This window comes from Pan paniscus, chromosome 5 (assembly GCF_029289425.2).
Source record: "Pan paniscus chromosome 5, NHGRI_mPanPan1-v2.0_pri, whole genome shotgun sequence".
Taxonomy (NCBI): domain Eukaryota; kingdom Metazoa; phylum Chordata; class Mammalia; order Primates; family Hominidae; genus Pan; species Pan paniscus.
In genome coordinates, this window is record NC_073254.2 from 25,946,914 (window position 1) to 25,965,282 (window position 18,369).

An 18,369-nucleotide genomic window follows, 5' to 3' on the forward strand; every position below is an offset into this window, starting at 1 on the left:
TGGGGTCAGGGCATAGGAGAACAAAAGGCAGCAAACAGCTTCTGCAGACTTAAACGTCCCTGTCTGACAACTCTGAAGAGAGCAGCGGTTCTCTCAGCATGGCATTTGAGATCCAAGAACGGACAGACTGCCTCCTCAAGCGGGTCCTTGACCCCTGTGTAGCCTGACTGGGAAACACTTCCCAGTAGGGGCCAACAGACACCTCAAACAGGTGAGTGCCCCCCTGGGATGAAGCTTCCAGAGGAAGGATCAGGCAGCAATATTTGCTGTTCTGCAGCCTCCGCTGGTGATACCCAGGCAAACAGGGTCTGGATTAGACCTCCAGCAAACTCCAACAGACCTGAAGCTGAGGGGTCTGTAAGAAGGAAAACTAACAAACAGAAAGGAATAGCATCAACATCAACAAAAAGGACATCCACACCAAAACTCCATCTGTAGGTCACCAATGTCAAAGACCAAAGGTAGATAAAACCACAAAGATGGGGAGAAACCAGAGCAGAAAAGCTGAAAATTCCAAAAAAACAGAATGCCTCTTCTCCTCCAAAGGATTGCAGCCCCTCACCAGCAAGGGAACAACGGGACAGAGAATGAGTTTGACTAATTGACAGAAGTAGGCTTCAGAAGGTCTGTGAAAACAAACTTCTCTGAGCTAAAGGAGCATGTTCTAACCCATTGCAAGGAAGCTAAAAACCTTGAAAAAAGATTAGATGAATGGCTAACTAGAATAAACAGTGTAGAGAAGACCTTAAATGACCTGATGGAGCTGAAAACCACGGCATGAGAACTCATGATGCATGCACAAGATTCAATAGCCTATTCAATCAAGTGGAAGAATGGATATTAGTGATTGAAGATCAGATTAATGAAATAAAGCAAGAAGAGAAGTTTAGAGAAAAAAAGAGTAAAAGGAAATGAACAAAGCCTCCAGGAAATATAAGACTATATGAAAAGACCAAATCTACGTTTGATTGATGTACCTGAAAGTGACGGGGAGAATGGAATCAAGTTGGAAAACACTCTTCAGGATATTATCCTGGAAAACTTCCTCAACCTAGCAAGGCAGGCCAACATTCAAATTCAGGAAATACAGAGAACACCACAAAGATACTCCTCAAGAAGAGTAACCCCAAGACACATAATTGTCAGATTCACCAAGGTTGAAATGAAAGAAAAAATGTTAAGGGCAGCCAGAGAGAAAGGTCGGGTTACCCACAAAGGGAAGCCCATCAGACTAACAGCGGATCTGTTGGCAGAAACCCTACAAGCCAGAAGAGAGTGGGGGCCAATATTCAACATTCTTAAAGAAAAGAATTTTCAACCCAGAATCTCATATCCAGCCAAACTAAGCTTCATAAGTGAAGGAGAAATAAAATCCTTTATAGACAAGCAAATGCTGAGAGATTTTGTCACTACCAGGCCTGCCTTACAAGAAGAGCTCCTGAAGGAAGCACTAAACATGGAAAGGAACAACTGGTACCAGCCACTGCAAAAACATGCCAAATTATAAAGACCATTGATGCTAGGAAGAAACTGCGTCAACTAATGGGCAAAATAAACAGCTAACATCATAATGACAGGATCAAATTCACAAACAATATTAACCTTAAATGTAAATGGGCTAAATGCCCCAATTAAAAGTCACAGACTGGCAAATTGGATAATGAGTCAAGACCCATGGGTGTGCTGTATTCAGGAGACCCATTTCATGTGCAAAGATGCACATAGGCTCAAAATAAAGGGATGGAGGAAGATCTACCAAACAAATGGAAAGCAAAAAAAAGCAGGGGTTACAATCCTAGTCTCTGATAAAACAGACTTTAAACCAACAAAGATCAAAAGAGACAAAGAAGGCCACCACATAATGGTAAGGGGATCAATTCACCAAGAAGAGCTAACTATCCTAAATATATATGCACCCAATACAGGAGCACCCAGATTCATAAAGCAAGTCCTTAGAGATCTACAAAGAGACTTAGACTCCCACACAATAATAATGGGAGACTTTAAAACCCCACTGTCAGTATTAGACAGATCAATGAGACAGAAGGTTAACAAGGATATCAAGGGCTTGAACTCAGCTCTGCACCAAGTAGACCTAATAGACATCTACAGAACTCTCTACCCCAAATCAACAGAATATACATTCTTCTCAGCACCACATTGCACTTATTCTAAAATTGACCACTTAGTTGGAAGTAAAGCACTCCTCAGCAAATGTAAAAGAACAGAAACCACAACAAACTCTCCCTGACTACAGTGCAATCAAATTAGAACTCAGGATTAATAAACCCACTCAAAACCACACAACTACATGGAAACTGAACAACATGCTCCTGAATGACTACTGGGTAAATAACGAAATGAAGGCAGAAATAAAGATGTTCTTTGAAACCAATGAGAAAAAAGATGCAACATACCAGAATCTCTGGGATACATTTAGAGCAGTGTGTAGAGGGAAATTTATAGCACTAGATGCATACACGAGAAAGCAGGAAAGATCTAAAATCGACACTCTAACATCACAATTAAAAGAACTAGAGAAGCAAGAGCAAACAAATTCAACAGCTAGCAGAAGGCAAGAAATAACAAAGATCAGAGCAGAACTGAAGGAGAGAGACACAAAAAACCCTTCAAAAAAATCAATGAATCCAGGAGCTGTTTTTTTTTAAAAGATCAACAAAATAGATAGACTGCTAGCAAGACTAATAAAGAAGAAAAGAGAGAAGAATCAAATAGATGCAATAAAAAATGATAAAGGGGATATCACCACCGATCCCACAGAAATACAAACTACCATCAGAGAATACTATAAACACCTCTATGCAAATAAACTAGAAAATCTAGAAGAAATGGATAAATTCCTGGACACATACACTCTCTCAAGACTAAACCAGGAAGAAATTGAATCTCTGGATTGACCAATAACAGGCTCTGAAATTGAGGCAATAATTAATAGCCTACCAACCAAAAAAAGTCCAGGACCAGACAGATTCACAGCCGAATTCTACCAGACGTACAAAGAGGATCTGGTACCATTCCTTCTGAAACTATTTCAATCAATAGAAAAAAGGGGAATCCTCCCTAACTCATTTTATGAGGCTAGAATCATGCTGATACCAAAGCCTGGTAGAGACACAACAAAAAAAGATAATTTTAGGCCAATATCCCTGATGAACATTGATGCAAAAATCCTCAATAAAATACTGGCAAACCGAATCCAGCAGCACATCAAAAAGCTTATCCACCACGATCACATTGGCTACATCCCTGGGATGCAAGTCTGGTTCAACATACACAAATCTGTAAATGTAATCCATCACATAAACAGAACCAATGACAAAAACCACACGATCATCTCAATAGATGCAGAAAAAGCCTTCGATAAAATTCAACAGCCCTTCATGCTAAAAACTCTCAATAAAATAGGTATTGGTGGAAAGTATCTCAAAATAATAAGAGCTATTTATGACAAACCCACAGCCAATATCATACTGAATGGACAAAAGCTGGAAGCATTCCCTTTGAAAACTGGCACAAGACAGGGATGCCCTCTCTCACCACTCCTATTCAACATAGTGTTGGAAGTTCTGGCTAGGGAAATCAGGTAAGAGAAAGAAATAAAGGGTATTCAATTAGGAAAAGAGGAAGTCAAATTGTCCCTGCTTGCAGATGACATGATTGTATATTTAGAAAACCCCATCGTCTCAGCCCAAAATCTCCTTAAGCTAATAAGCAACTTCGGCAAAGTTTCAGGATACAAAATCAATGTGCAAAAATCACAAGCATTCCTATACACCAATAATAGACAAACAGAGAGCCAAATCATTAGTGAACTCCCATTCACAATTACTACAAAAAGAATAAAATACCTGGGAATCCAACTTACAAGGGACGTGAAGGAACTCTTCAAGGAGAACTACAAACCACTGCTCAATGAAATAAAAGAAGACACAAACAAATGGAAGAACATTCCATGTTCATGGATAGGAAGAATCAATATTATGAAAACGTCCATACTTTCCAAGGTAATTTATAGATTCAATGCCATTGCCATCAAGCTACCACTGACTTTCTTTACGTAATTGGAAAAAACTACTTAAAAGAACAAAGCTGGAGGCATCCTGCTACCTGACTTCACATTATACTACAAGCTAGAGTAACCAAAACAGCATGGTACTGGTACCAAAACAGATATATAGATCAGTGGAACAGAACAGAGGCCTCAGAAATAACATCACACATCTACAACCATCTGAACTTCGACAAACCTGAAAAAAACAAGCAATATCGAAAGGGTTCCCTATTTAATAAATGGTGCTGGGAAAACTGGCTAGCCATATGTAGAAAGCTGAAACTGGATCCCTTCTTTACACCGTATACAAAAATTAACTAGAAGCATTAAATACTTAAATGTAAGACCTAACACTGTAAAAATCCTAAAAGAAAACCTAGGCAATACCATTCAGGACACAGACATGGGCAAGGACTTCATGATTAAAATACCAAAAGCAATGGAAACAAAAGCCAAAATAGACAAATGGGATCTAATTAAACTAAAGAGCTTCTGCACAGCAAAAGAAACTACCATCAGAGTGAACAGGCAGCCTACAGAATGGGAGAAAATCTTTGCAGTCTACCTATCTGAAAAAGGGCTAATATTCAGAATCTACAAAGAACTTAAACAAATTTACAAGAAATAAACAAACAACCCCATCAAAAAGTGGGCAAAGGATATGAACAGACACTTCTCAAAAGAAGACATTTATGCAGCCAACAGACATATGAAAAAATGCTCATCATCACTGGTCATCAGAGAAATGCATATCAAAACCACAATGAGATACCATCTCACACCAGTTAGAATGGCCATCATTAAAAGGTCAGGAAACAACAGATGCTGGAGAGGATGTGGAGAAATAGGAATGGTTTTACACTGTTGGTGGGAGTGTAAACTGGTTCAACCATTATGGAAGACAATGTGGCGATTCCTCAAGGATCTAGAACTAGAAATACCATTTGACCCAGCAATCCCATTACTGGGTATATACCCAAAGGATTATAAATCATGCTACTATAAGGACACATGCACACTTATGTTTATTGGGGCACTATTCACAATAGCAAAGACTTGGAACCAACCCAAATATCCATCAATGATAGACTGGATTGAGAAAATGTGGCACATATACACCATGGAATACTATGCAGTCATAAAAAAGGATGAGTTCATGTCCTTTGTAGGGACATGGATACAGCTGGAAACCATCATTCTAAGCAAACTATCACAAGGACAGAAAACCAAACACCGCATGTTCTCACACATAGGTGGGAGTTGAACAATGATAACACATGGACACAGGGTGGGGAACCTCACACACTGGGGCCTGTCAGTGGGTGGGGGCCTGGGGGAGGCATAGCATTAGGAGAAATACCTAATGTAAATGACGAATTGATGGGTGCAGCAAACCAACATGGCACATGTATACCTATGTAACAAACCTGCATGTTTTGCATATGTACCTTAGAACTTAAAATATAATAAAAAAACCCACAGTGATATGAGAATCAAACTTGTTTTTCATGCCTTCCAGGGAAATCCTTTTGTTACTTATCAAATTATTTAAAGAAAGCATTTCTTATTATATTTACCTTGGAACGTTTGCCCAGAAAGGAGATGGGGCTGTTCTTGGCTTGATACGGTGCCCAGAGCTTTTTTATTTGTGTGCAGTTGTTGGTTGATTCTCTGAGATACAGAAAACAGTTGATCGATCTCAATAGATAAGGGAATTTACCTTTTTTCGTTTTGAGCATGAGTTACTCTATGTGCATTTTCTCATTTCATCCTCTGAACAATCTTCCTGTCACCATTTTATAAACGCAGAAACAGAGATTCAAAAGGGTCAGGTCACTGGCTCCAGGTCAACTCTACTACTAAACAGAAAAGCAAGGACCAAAATTCAGATCTTTGTGACCCTCAATGCCACTATGCCATGCGATGATGCCTGCCTCCTTTACAGGCCAACTAATAGGTAAAATTACATATCATTTCTTCTACTGAATTTTCATAAAACCTTTAGGAAGCCTTGGTTAGATAGAAAAATTGATTATTTTCATCCTACACTCTACTCCAGGCCAACTTGATTTTCTTGCGGAATGGCCAAATGGAAGTTGAATGGTTGAAGGTGACTGGCAAACAGAGAAACAAGGCACCAAGAACTGGCTATTTCCAAACGTGGGCAATCAGCTTCTGAATGAATAGTTCAGTGAGTGTAACTTCCAGGCTTGCTAGGGCACCATTATGTTAAGTGGAATAATGTATCTGCATCCCAGAAGACTGCTTCCCCAGAGATTTCTGGATGGAATAGGATGCCCTGTGGGCATCAGTGAATCCATGTAAAAAATTCACCTAACAGAGCAAAATCTGGCAGTCTAAACTTAACAGTATTTTCCCCAAATGTTAGTTGCAGGCCTGTATGACAAAAAAACGTGATTTGTATTATTATTGCAGAGAATTTAGGCTGAGCAAACTGGAAAAAGGGGAATCACAAATTCTCTGCTTTTTTTCTATCAGTACTCACCATTGTCCACATTTTGCCCCAAGGAAATGATGCAGCTCTGGATGTTGGAAAGGACAATTCCGGCGTTTTACTCTTCTGACCAGTTTCTTCGTTTTCATAACTCTACTTGAAGAACATGTGATGTTTGCCAGTGTCTGACATTACGGACCCCACAGCTTACTGAATCTGAAAACAGGAGATAGAGATGGAAAGGTTGGTAAACTCTGAAAAAAATTGAGATGCTTTTCATCATTTAAGGGTTGCATCATAGCAGTTGGAAAAGCCAAATCCATAGTCTTGTGAATGGAATCCATCATCCATTCATTCATGCAATCAAAGAATGCATTTATGGGGTTCTTACTATGCTTTAGTTGGAACTTCAAAGACACATAAAATATAGTCCTGTCCTCAAGGATCCCACAGTCTCACTGAACAAGCAAAAATACAGCAGAATAAAATGTTACATCATTTTGGGTCAAATGTGCAGTGGGTCTGGTGAGGGCACAAAGGAAGGTCAATCTTGGGTGGAGTCTTGAGAGATGGGTAGACGTTTGCCAGGTGTTTTGTATGGATAGTAGAGGTGACAGTGAAATTTCCTTGCCTATAACCTACAGTTTTAGTCTTGTCATTGATTTCATTGATTGTTTTCTACTCTCCCATCCCTGAGGCCCCACCATCCCCCTTTAAACCAACTTAATATGTTACCGCTTTTATCATTTTGAAGCCACAAGATGTGCCTGACTCTACCTCTTACCAGCAGCTGGTGACGGTCACTGGAGCCATATGCTTTTCTTGTTTCCAGAAAAGGAGAAAAACTAGTGTTTTGGAAATGTGGCTTTTAAATAGCTTAGATGCAAAGCCCAGAATTTGATTTTTTGGGAAAAACATGGACTGGGCTTTCGGTGAGTTAGTACTGGCCAATTTTTCACTCTCTTTCAATATCTTGCAGCTGTAAGGCTGTTTTGAGATGGTGTGTGTGTATGTATGTGTATGTATTTGTAGGCTATAGTTGGGATATATATCCTTAGAAAAACCCTGATATTTAAACCACACGGGGCATGTGAATATCTTTTTGAGAATTGGTAATGTGAATCTTTGTAAAAGGACAGTGTTTTCCTATCAAGAATAAGTAAGAGGTTGTTTTAAAAGGGGAAGCAGAAAAATAAGAAGTGTGTCTGGCACATAATAGAAGCTCAGCAAAAAAATTAATGAACCTATGCAGCTGCCCTTAGGAGGAAGAGAAGTCCTCCTAGAACTCCTTTCCAAACAGGATAATTGGGAGTTGGTCTCCTTTCACTTCTACCAGGATGGGAACAGCCTCCTGTAATTTCAGTTTGATAAACGCAGTATTTATAGTCTTGGCTAAGAGGGGGGAAAAAGGAATTTTCCTCCGAGGCACTTGCAGTGGCTAGACAAGGGGACACAGGCCCATGACTCATTTGCTCTGCCTGAACCCATGTGTGGTTACCCCAGTGTCTTGGCCCCACACAGGATGGAGAAACAAAAGGGAGATTTACTGCGTTTCCAGCACCCTGTCTGTCTATTGCTTCTTTAGGTACTCACACCTTGAGGCATTTTAACTGCCCAAGGTGTCTGTGCTTATAAGACAACCTCTCAGAGCTGATTTGTCTATGGGGATACCATAAACTACAGTACCCGAAATTATATATATATATATACACACACACACGTCATTAATTCTTTACTGGGAAATATAACACACATATAGAAAACTGTATAAAATAAATGTATAGTTTAATAAATTGTTATAAATTTAACTGCCACCCAGGTCAAGACATAGAGTACTGCCAGGACTCCAGAAGCTTTCCAAGTGCCCTTTCCAGTGCAACCCCTCTCTTTCCCATAAAGGTGGTACTACCCTTACCCCATGCACGGGGGTCTCTGTGTTGGGCCTTGTGCTTTTGGGCTTCTGGCTGTCCTCCAGCCATGAACTTTCTCAAGGGGAAAGAGGTCTGTGGGGCCAAGAGACCATGCCCACCTGAGATCCATGTCTCCCTTTCTAGACCCCGTGCCAAGGACCAGGACATTGGGACTTCCTGTTCAGACGATTCCAAACCTACTTCCTGGTCTTTGTGGGCTCTTCCTTAAGTCCTTATTCCTGACGGGGGGCCTGGAAGCAGATATTCGTAAAAGGCCATGGGTGAAGGTAGACTTAAGGGCTCAAGAGTGATACATATGAGCACCAAGGCCCTTGGGTTATGGGATGGAGCAGGGCTGGGGCATGAGGGTAGATGGCTGAGTCTAGGGGCGGCTTCTTCCTGTGGTACATGTTACAGCAGGAAGACCCAAGCAGTCCAAGAATTCTAAGGTCCAACGTGGTTTCTCAGGTCACTATGAAGAGACATTTGTCCAAGTAGGAGGATGGGACATCTTTTTTTTTTTTTTTTTTTTTGATACGAAGTCTGGCTCTGTCGCCCAGGCTGGAGTGCAGTGGCGCGATCTCCGCTCACTGCAGGCTCCACCCCCCGGGGTTCACGCCATTCTCCTGCCTCAGCCTCCCGAGTAGCTGGGACTACAGGCGCCTGCCACCATGCCGGGCTAATTTTTTGTATTTTTAGTAGAGACGGGGTTTCACTGTGTTAGCCAGGATGGTCTTGATCTCCTTACCTCGTGATCCGCCCGCCTCGGCCCCCCAAAGTGCTGGGATTACAGGCGTGAGCCACCGCGCCCGGCCGGGACATCTTTTATTTAACAGCTTGTTAGTTTAATTTATAATTTTACAATATTTAGGCCCATAATATGCAGTTCTCCATCTGTATTTCTACCTTAAGCCCCACAAAAAAATGTTTTTTGTAATGCTCCAAGGAATCCTGATAATTTATTATTTGGGAGAATATCAGGCATTGATCCTTTGTTTTAAACTCATGATAAAAATCAGATAATATACATTTTGAAGTGATGTCAAAGGAAAAGAATAATTCCATATGATATATATTGCAGATTTTTATTTGTATATAAGCAAAGCAGCGTCTAAAGTATATTTATGTGTCCTCAATTACTGAATGTGCCAGTTGTCTGTTAACGGTGGGCCTGCCTACAGGTGACTATCTGGACTGTTCTCATCATTCCCTCCTTAGTTTTCTCTGTGCTTTACTATGTCACTTGGCACTCCTATACAATAAAGTGACTTCCCCTGTTTTTAAACTTTGGATAAATGGATCACAGCATATGTTCTTTTGTGTCAGCTTCTCCCACTCAGCATTATGTTTGAGCAATGCATCTGTGTTATTGCCTGTAGCTGTAGTTTGTAATTTGCATTGCTGTATGGTATTCCACTGTATGGATATGCCAACATTTTTCCATCCTATTAATAATGTTCACGGACAATTGTGTTGTTTCCAGTACTAGCCCATTATGAATAATAATGCTACGTAGATCTTTATCTGTTTCTGTTGTGTTTATGTGGAATTGCTGGATGATAGGTTTCCCTCCATCCCTCCCTGCCTTCCTGCCTTCCTTGTTTCTTTGTGTTGCCCAGGCTGCCTCAAGGGATTCTCTTGCCTCAGCCTCCTGAGTAGCTGGGACTACAGGCTCACAGCACCTTGCCTGCTTTGTTTTCAGCTTTAACAGAAAATACCAAACTGTTTCCAAAGTGGTCGTATCAATCGATATTCTCATCAACAAGGTATAATAGCTCCCATTGCTTCTGACAATGTTTAGTATTTTTTTTAAATGTTGACCATTTTGTACTAGGAATAACATTAGTGTGTCACCACCCCTCTAAAACATTTATGGGTTTTTCTTCTCCTTTATTTGTATATGAAGATACTGAAGTGAATATGGTAACTTGGAGTTTCAAGTTGACTGCTAATAATATCAGTAGAGGTATAGAATAGTAATATCAATAATATTTATAATAATATCCATAGTTTTTATTTGAAATATGGCAGCTAAGGGAAGATTGGTAGTCTTAGAAGATTACAGTAATAAAATCCAAGATGTAAACAGAGTCAGTCCATACTGCATTTTAAAGTAACAGAGAAATGAGCTGACTGACCCAGGGATACATTGACACGCCACTAGGAAGGCAGCTGGTACCAACCTCATCCTTTCACAGGGGTGTGTGTCCCCAGAGCATGCTCTGAGCGTTGTGGCAGCACTGAGCACAAATTGCTGAATTGCCCAGCTGGGACCAGTCAGGACCACTGCAGAGGAGGGAGACCAGCTGGGGAGCCTGTCAGCCTGCAGCTCATTAGTATGGCACATCTGGCAGCATCTGTTCCTCCAGGAAGCAGCAACAGCCATGCGCTCCGAAAGCAAGGGGCATGAGCAGGCCTCTTCAGCAGAAATAGCCACAGCCTCCTCACATGCCCACTTCCCTCTCTGCCCACTGAAACCCCTGAGCTTCCCTACTTCACCCTCCTCTTGCCAATATGCTCAACCTCCTTGCCGTTTGTCCTTTTAATGCATCGCCCTGGCCAAAGCCCAGCTTTGGATGAACTCAACTGTTTACTTACTCTGCATCAATCACCCAGCTATTGAGCATGGCTGGCAAAACCACACACCCTGCAGATGGTGCCACTGCAACCTCAGGGCCACCAATGCCATCTAGACCCTTGTTACTGTCAGGCAGCCTTCTGTAGTTCCCTGGCCAGCTCACCCTCCTGTTCTCCTATTTTTCTAATTAAAATGAGAGTAGATTATCTTCTGCAATGCTACATTGAATGGGGCCTAGTCTAGAAACAGCAGCCTGTTGCAGTTTATACACAGCGGATGTTTCAAACTTTCCCCATGTTTTTCAGTGTCTCTGGTTTTATTTCCTGTCTTTCTTCTGAGCCCCAATCTTAAACCCTGCTGTTAACCTCAGTAGGCAGTCTCCCCACCTGCTCCACAAAGAAAGCAGGGGCCCTCTGAAATGAACTTCCTCAACTTCCCTCCTCCACATCTGCAGATTCACTTCACATTTCAACTCATCCCTTTTTCCTTCCCTCATCCTTGTAACAATAAGGAAAATGTGTCCTCTCATGCCCAAGTGAATCCCTCCACCTGTCACCTGCCACTGAATGCCATCCTGTCTTGCCTTCTACGGGACTCTTCTCCATATATGACCTCTCTCCTGACTTGCTCCCAGCAGTCACCCCTTTCCTTTAAGACCCTGAAGTCAGGTTTTCCCCTAGCTGACTGAGTCCTTCAGCTCACACGGCCTTCATCCAGGCAGGGCAGGAGGGTTGAATTGTGTACCCCCAAATTCATATGTGAAATTCCTAACCCCCAGTATCTCAGAATGGGACCTTATTTGGAAATAAAGTCATTGCAGATGTAATTAGTTAAGATGAGGTCCTGCTAGAGCAGGGTGGGCCCCTCATCCAACTGGACCGATGTCCTTATAAAGGGGAGCAATATGGAGAGGAAAGCTGATATGAAGAAACATGGGCAGATTCTTTCCTTACGCCCTCTCAAGCCACCAACCCTACCGACCTGTTGGTCTCTCCCAGCCTCCCGAGCTGTGAAACGATCGATTTCTGTTTAAGCCCTGCAGTCTGTGGTGCTTTGTGACAGCATCCCTGGGAAACTGCATTAGAATTCTCCTTACTGACTTTTCCTTCTTATGCAAGTTAGTTTGTTTCCCTCGCTAAGCTTCAATCTCTTCATCAAGAAAAAGGAGATACAGGAGCACTTACCGCATGAGATGTTTGTGAATATTAAATAAAAAGAAGGAAGTAACATCTTAATCACAGTGCCTGGCTGTATTAGTTTGCTAGAGCTGCCATAATAAAATATTACAGACTGGGTCGGGTGCAGTGGCTCACGCCTGTAATCCTAGCACTTTGGGTTGGGCGCAGAAGAAATTCCAGTTCCTCCGTTTTCACTGGTGACAGTCTGGTGCTTGCTTTCTCTCCCTCACCAACCGGGCTCTTCCCAACATCCCTTGCTCTAAATCCTTTTTCCTAAACCCAGTGGACCACTTTGAGTCTGACTTTACTTGACATCTCTGCAAGATTTCACACCATTGACCATGTTTCCCCTTTTAAATGATGCTCTTTCCTTGGTGCTAGTCTGTCTGGGTGTTTCTCTTCACCTCCCATCATGGCACTGAGCCTCCAGTTCTGTCCTCAGCCTCCTCTACTTTCACCACCTGCAGCCACAACTTCAGTTTCCACCTACAGCTTCAGGACTCCTGAACCTGTCTCTCCAGCCCAGGCCTTCTCTCCAACTGGCCCTGGACAGCTCCCCGTGATGCCCCTCTCCCACCTTGTGCTCCACCTCTCCAAAAGACACACCCCATCTGTTAATCCAAATGGATATTCTCAGCTTTGGTCTCCTCTCAGTGAATGGCACCACCACCCACACTAGATGCTGGGCCTCATCCTAATGGTTTCCATTGTCCATCTTCCCCATGGCCTCATCCTAATGGTCTCCATTGTCTATCTTCCCCATGGCTTTCAAGATGTCCTCTCGACGATGCCTGCTGCAGTGCTCTTGTACCTCTCCATTCCTCTCTGTCCCTACTGCTGTCATGTTCAGGCCACTTCCATTCTCATCTGGATTACTGCATTGGCCCTTGAGACTTGGCTCATCTCTCTATAACCCTTTCTTCATGCTGTAGCCAGAGCTGATGTCTCTAAAATGTCAACTGTGTCATGTGAGTTCCCAATCTCTAAACTTTTTAGTCAGCTAATGAAATTTTTAATATTATGGAATTACTATGGAAATATTTTAAGTTTGATAATGGTATTATGATTTTATTTTATATATATTATATATATATTTTAAAGAGTCCTTGTCTTTTGAAGATTCATACTGAGTATTTGCAGGCCAATAACCCAGTGGGGTGGGGAAAATGGGGAGGCGTAAAACAAGGTTTTCCATGTGCTGAGAATTATTGAAGCTAGGTAATTGATACTACTCTTTCTACTTTTGAAACATTCTACAATAAAATGTTTTTAAAAGAAAATCCCTAAACTCAAGCAAAACAAAAAGTACTGCAATGTCTTTCTTATTGTTCTTAAGACAATGTCCAAAATTCTTAAGGTGACTCATAAGGCCATGCATGGTCTGGCCTCTGTCTACTTGTTTTTCAAGTGCAGGACCCCCAGGACTTATTGAAGGTTTGTGAAGTGGATGGATGGATAGATGGATTAGTGGGTAGATAGATGGATGGGTAGATGAATGGATGGGTAGATGAATGGATGGATGAATAGATGGATGGTCGGTGGATGGGTAGATAGATGAATATCTAGATGGGTGGATGGATCAATGGGTAGATATATGATGGATGGATGGATAAATGAATAGATAGATGGTGGGTGGATGGACGGATGGATGAATAGAAAATTGGGTGGATTGTTGAATGGATGGGTGGATTAATGAACAGATGGATGGGTGGATAGCTAGTGGATGGATGGCTCAGTAGATGGATGGTGGATGGGTGGATGGATAGGTGAATGGGTGGATGGATGGATAGATGAATAGATGGATGGGTGGGTGGGTGGATGAATGGAATGATGGATGGATGGATATATGAGTGGGTAGATGGATGGATGGCAGATGAATGAATAGATGGATGGGTGGATGGATAGGTGAATGGGTGGATGGATGGATAGATGGGTGGATAGATGAATAGATGGGTGGGTGGGTGAATGGAAGGATGGATGGATGGATGAGTGGATGAATGGATGGGTGGAAAGAGAATAGGAAAGGATCCTATGTTCCTACCCTCACTCTGCAAGTAACTTTCTTTGAGACCTTTGACCTCTCACTCTCTTTGGATCTCAGTTTCCTCATTTGCGACGGGAAGAGTAAACAAGCTCATTTTTTAGGAGAAAGGTGCCAATTTTAATTCTTTTATTATTTTGGAAGTCACGGTAATATTTGTTTTTAAAAATTGTTTCATTGTTAAAAAATAAAAAATTTACATCTTCTGGATTAGGTGACATTTCAGATCCTTCCCAACTGCAATAGACTGTGATTATAGGGAGGTTTTACAAGTTAAAACATATGGATTTGGAGAACACACAGCACAGATTTTTCTCAAAAATCCTGATTTAATAAAATTAATTTTTTTCTAGTAAAGGAACTTGTTATAGGACTTACTAACACAATTCAATTTGTAAGCCTTTTAAAGACACCCTTATAAAACATTCGCAAATTAGAAAAGCAGTCTTTTCTTGGACCATATGTTGAGATTTGGGGTTTAGAAGTATGCTCACTGTCCACATGGTGCAAGCAAGCACTCTATATAAACAGGACCTTTGGATGAGGAAATACTTGTGGATTATAACTGTGGCTGCTCCATCTTTGTTACCCCAGCTCAGCGCCTGGTGCATAGTAAGTGCTCAGTAAAATTTTGCTTTAAATGAGGACCTAGGATGAAGAAGACTCTCAGTGGGGCTCTGTTAGAATTTTCAGTGATAGGAAAGGAAAATAACTTCCGTCCAAAGAAAGGAGTGGGTGGGGAGAAAGCTAGAAATATGGATGAAGGAAGGCGTACTCTTGGCCCAGGCATGGGTAAAAATGGCAGGGCTTCTGCCTGTAGGGCGTTTCTCTCTATAGATTGAAATAAGCACGATTGAGCAAGGCAGCTTTTATGCCCTCCTCAAAACAGCCTAGGTTCCTAATTTCCTGGCTAATCCACTTCATTTCCTACACTGAGGCTTGTGGACCATCCAGTCTATGTTTTTTCTCATCTCTCTTTGGATGTTTCTCTAGTCTGATATCTGACCCAGGTTTTCCAAACTTCTGTAACTCCCATTCAACCATGTGCAGCTGGCAGCGCATGATGGTATTCACAGCAGGAAGAACTGTGGCCTGCAAGTCAGGAGACCTGGGCTCGACTCTCAGGTGTGCAACTTCAGGCAATTCAGCCATTCCTGAGTCTCAGTTTCCTCATGCATCAAATAAAGAGATCAGACAAAAATGCATCCTCAGTTTTGTATCTTATTTAGGTTATAACCGGGATATATAATTAGTGGGATACCAGAAAAGGCCTTTATCAGTTACGAATATTATAAATTGAGTGAAGCTCTCTGGTTACCTTGTCGCCAAATGAGTAGTGTCCTAAGGGAATGGAGACTGATCTAGCTCTGTCTCCCTGATGGTTCTGCCTTAGGGTAATTCTGGGCCCAGGATCAATGCCGCCAACAGAACTACTTCCTGGGCTGCTAACAATATCTGAAGCAGAGGTCTGTAGAAACTACAGGATCACTGACTTGTCTTCCTTAGCAACTTTATTTCCTCAGGCTGTGGAGCCCTACCAAGATTTTGCTTGACAGTTAATGAGGGAGTCCTTCTACCACGTTGGGATTCACACAGTTTATTTTGATAGGTAACTAAGGCAGACAGAGATCATTAAACCCTTCACAAAACAGCCCATCAGCCACCTGCTTGCAGAGCAAAAGGCTGCTCTTCGGCAGGAAAGATTGTGTTCTTCAGCCCACTCTTGGGTCCCATGCAAGATTCTAATGAGGTTGCCTGTGAAAACTTTTTGGTTATGATATATTTCTTTCCATTTGTATAAAAGCAACCAATAAATACCAGTGATCTTGTCAGGCCATGCCAAAGAAGAATTTGTTGGGGATTTAATATCCCAATGCATTGGACATACTTGAATTTGGCTGAACAGCCAAATTGGGTGGTTTGGCTCAATTTAACCAGTTTAAATGTTGTTGGTGTATAGCTTTGCAAATGACTTTGGTTCTTACTGAATGATCACTGGAGGGGATTGGCTTATAAATGAATTCAAAATCCTCAGGTGTGTTTTAAAGGTCTACAAAACAAGCCTCTCCTTTGTTGTAAATGGGCAAGACTCAATAAAGAGAGTGAGATGAAAAGAGCTATTAGTTCATCTGTTAGGGCATCCAAATATGCACCCAGAGGGCATAGCAACACATAATTCATGCTTTAACATGTTCTACAAACAGCAAGATATCCCAAACTACTGCCAACCACCTGACCAGGAAAAAGGGCATGGTGGTGATCATGAAATAATTGAGGGTAAAAGGCAGGGTTATAAGTCCTTTAAACCCTTTTGAGCTTAGGTAATGTCTTGCTGGGCACGTGGCTCTGATTCTTTCTCTGGTCTTTGCCAGCAGATTTTTAGGAATCTCCTGGCAGAAGAGCATTGTTTGTGGCACCTTCCACTTCTGCAGCACTCTTGGATGCTGACTATTTACAAGGACTTTCAACTGCCTCCTTCACCCATCTGGTATTAATTTTTATTTCTTCGTTATTGAGTCTCTGATTCATCTCTACGCAGACCTTTGAGTTTCCTGAAGGCTTTGCTTCCCCAGACAGGGTGCCCCACCCAAGTAAGTTCACTTGCTGTTTGCTTTGAGGAAAGCAGGATCTAGAGTTCCCCAGCTCAGAGAACAAGACTGTGACTCGCTTTATCATCAAAGTCAGGATGGAGAGGATTTCCTTCATCTCCCTTTACTCTCACTCCCACGTCTGATCGTCTCATTGGTAATGGGGTCTTGGCATTTCTAGCTTGTAGGATCTCCCAGCTCCCTTCATTCTGTCCTGTGTCTCCATCTCAGTTGCCTCTGTCTTAGCTCACAGTCTCTCTCCCGGACTGTTGCAATTGTCTTCATATTGTATCCTAAAGGCAATGGGGTAGGCTTGGAAATGCTTTCATTGGGAATTAACTCGATCACATTTCCTTGCATAAGAATCACACTGAAAATAGTCACTAATTCATTGAAGGGGCAGTTGAAATGGAGGTGGAGAGAAATCCATTATAAAGCTGTACTCCAGTTGAGAATTATAAGGAAGGTTCGGATTAAGCTGGAGACAGGGACAGTGAAGAGGAGAGGAAATGGATATTTAGCAAGGAGAACCGAAAGAGCATAGTAACTGATTTGAATTACAAGGTGAGAGAGGGAGCCGTTGGTAATAAATGTCTCCTGGATAAAACCTTTGGAGACTGCATGGATGCTAGCATCATTCTGAGAAAGAAGAAATTAAGAATTAAGTCTATGGGGGAAATGGTGAATTTGAATGCGGCATGTTAAGTTCCAGTTTCATGCGGAGACTGTCCAATGGGGAGAGAATCTGTAAGCAGTTATATATCCCAAGTCTGAGATTCAGAGAGAGAGAATGTTGAAGACAGAGATTTTATAGTCATGAGCTTAGAGCTGGCAGTTAAAGCAAGAGCGCTTATAACATCTGCCAGACAGAGCTTGTTAAGTGAGATAGGGGGCCAGGCACGGTGACTCACGCTTGTAATCCCAGCACTCTGAGAGGCCGAGGCGGGCAGATCACCTGAGGTCAGGAGTTTGAGACCAGCCTGGCCAACATGGTGAAACCCCGTCTCTACTAAAAATACAAAAAATAGCTGGGTATGGGGGTGCGGGCCTGTGATCCCAGCTACTCGGGAGGCTGAGGAAGGAGAATTGCTTGAAACTGGGAGGTGGAGGTAGCAGTGAGTACTCCAGCCTGGGCTATAGGGTGAGGCTCCATCTCAAAAAAATAAATTAAAAAAAAAAAAAAAGAGATAGGAAGATGGTAGGATCCTGGGGACTATCACTCCTAGAGGGCCACACAGAGGAGGGAGGCTTGAAGGAGATTCAGGATGGTGCGTTATTACACAAAGCACAGAGGAAAGAACTTGACAATTAGATTATGGAGATTCTTGAGATCAGTTTCAAGAAAATGATGGGGAAAGGCGCCAACTGCTGCTGGGTTGACTTGTGAATGAGAGATGAGAAACTGCAGACAGAGTCTAGACTTCTCTTTCTAGAAACTTGGCTGTAAAGAAAAGATGATAAACGGGAAACGGGTGATAGCATGCGTGGCCAGTGCACCCGAGAACAGGAAGGCACATGTGATAGTTAATTCTATGCATCCACCTGAC

General features: G+C 42.1%; 1 long non-coding RNA gene across 1 annotated transcript in view; it reads left to right on the forward strand.

The window, feature by feature from the left end:
* Positions 1-5,400: 5,400 nt before the first annotated feature.
* Positions 5,401-18,369, forward strand: part of LOC117980525 (uncharacterized) — a 30,713-nt gene continuing 17,744 nt past the window's right edge. Inside the window, exons 1-2 of the long non-coding RNA XR_010112379.1 lie at positions 5,401-6,029; positions 6,602-6,770. This is a non-coding gene — a long non-coding RNA (uncharacterized LOC117980525). The remainder of the gene's footprint in view (positions 6,030-6,601; positions 6,771-18,369) is intronic.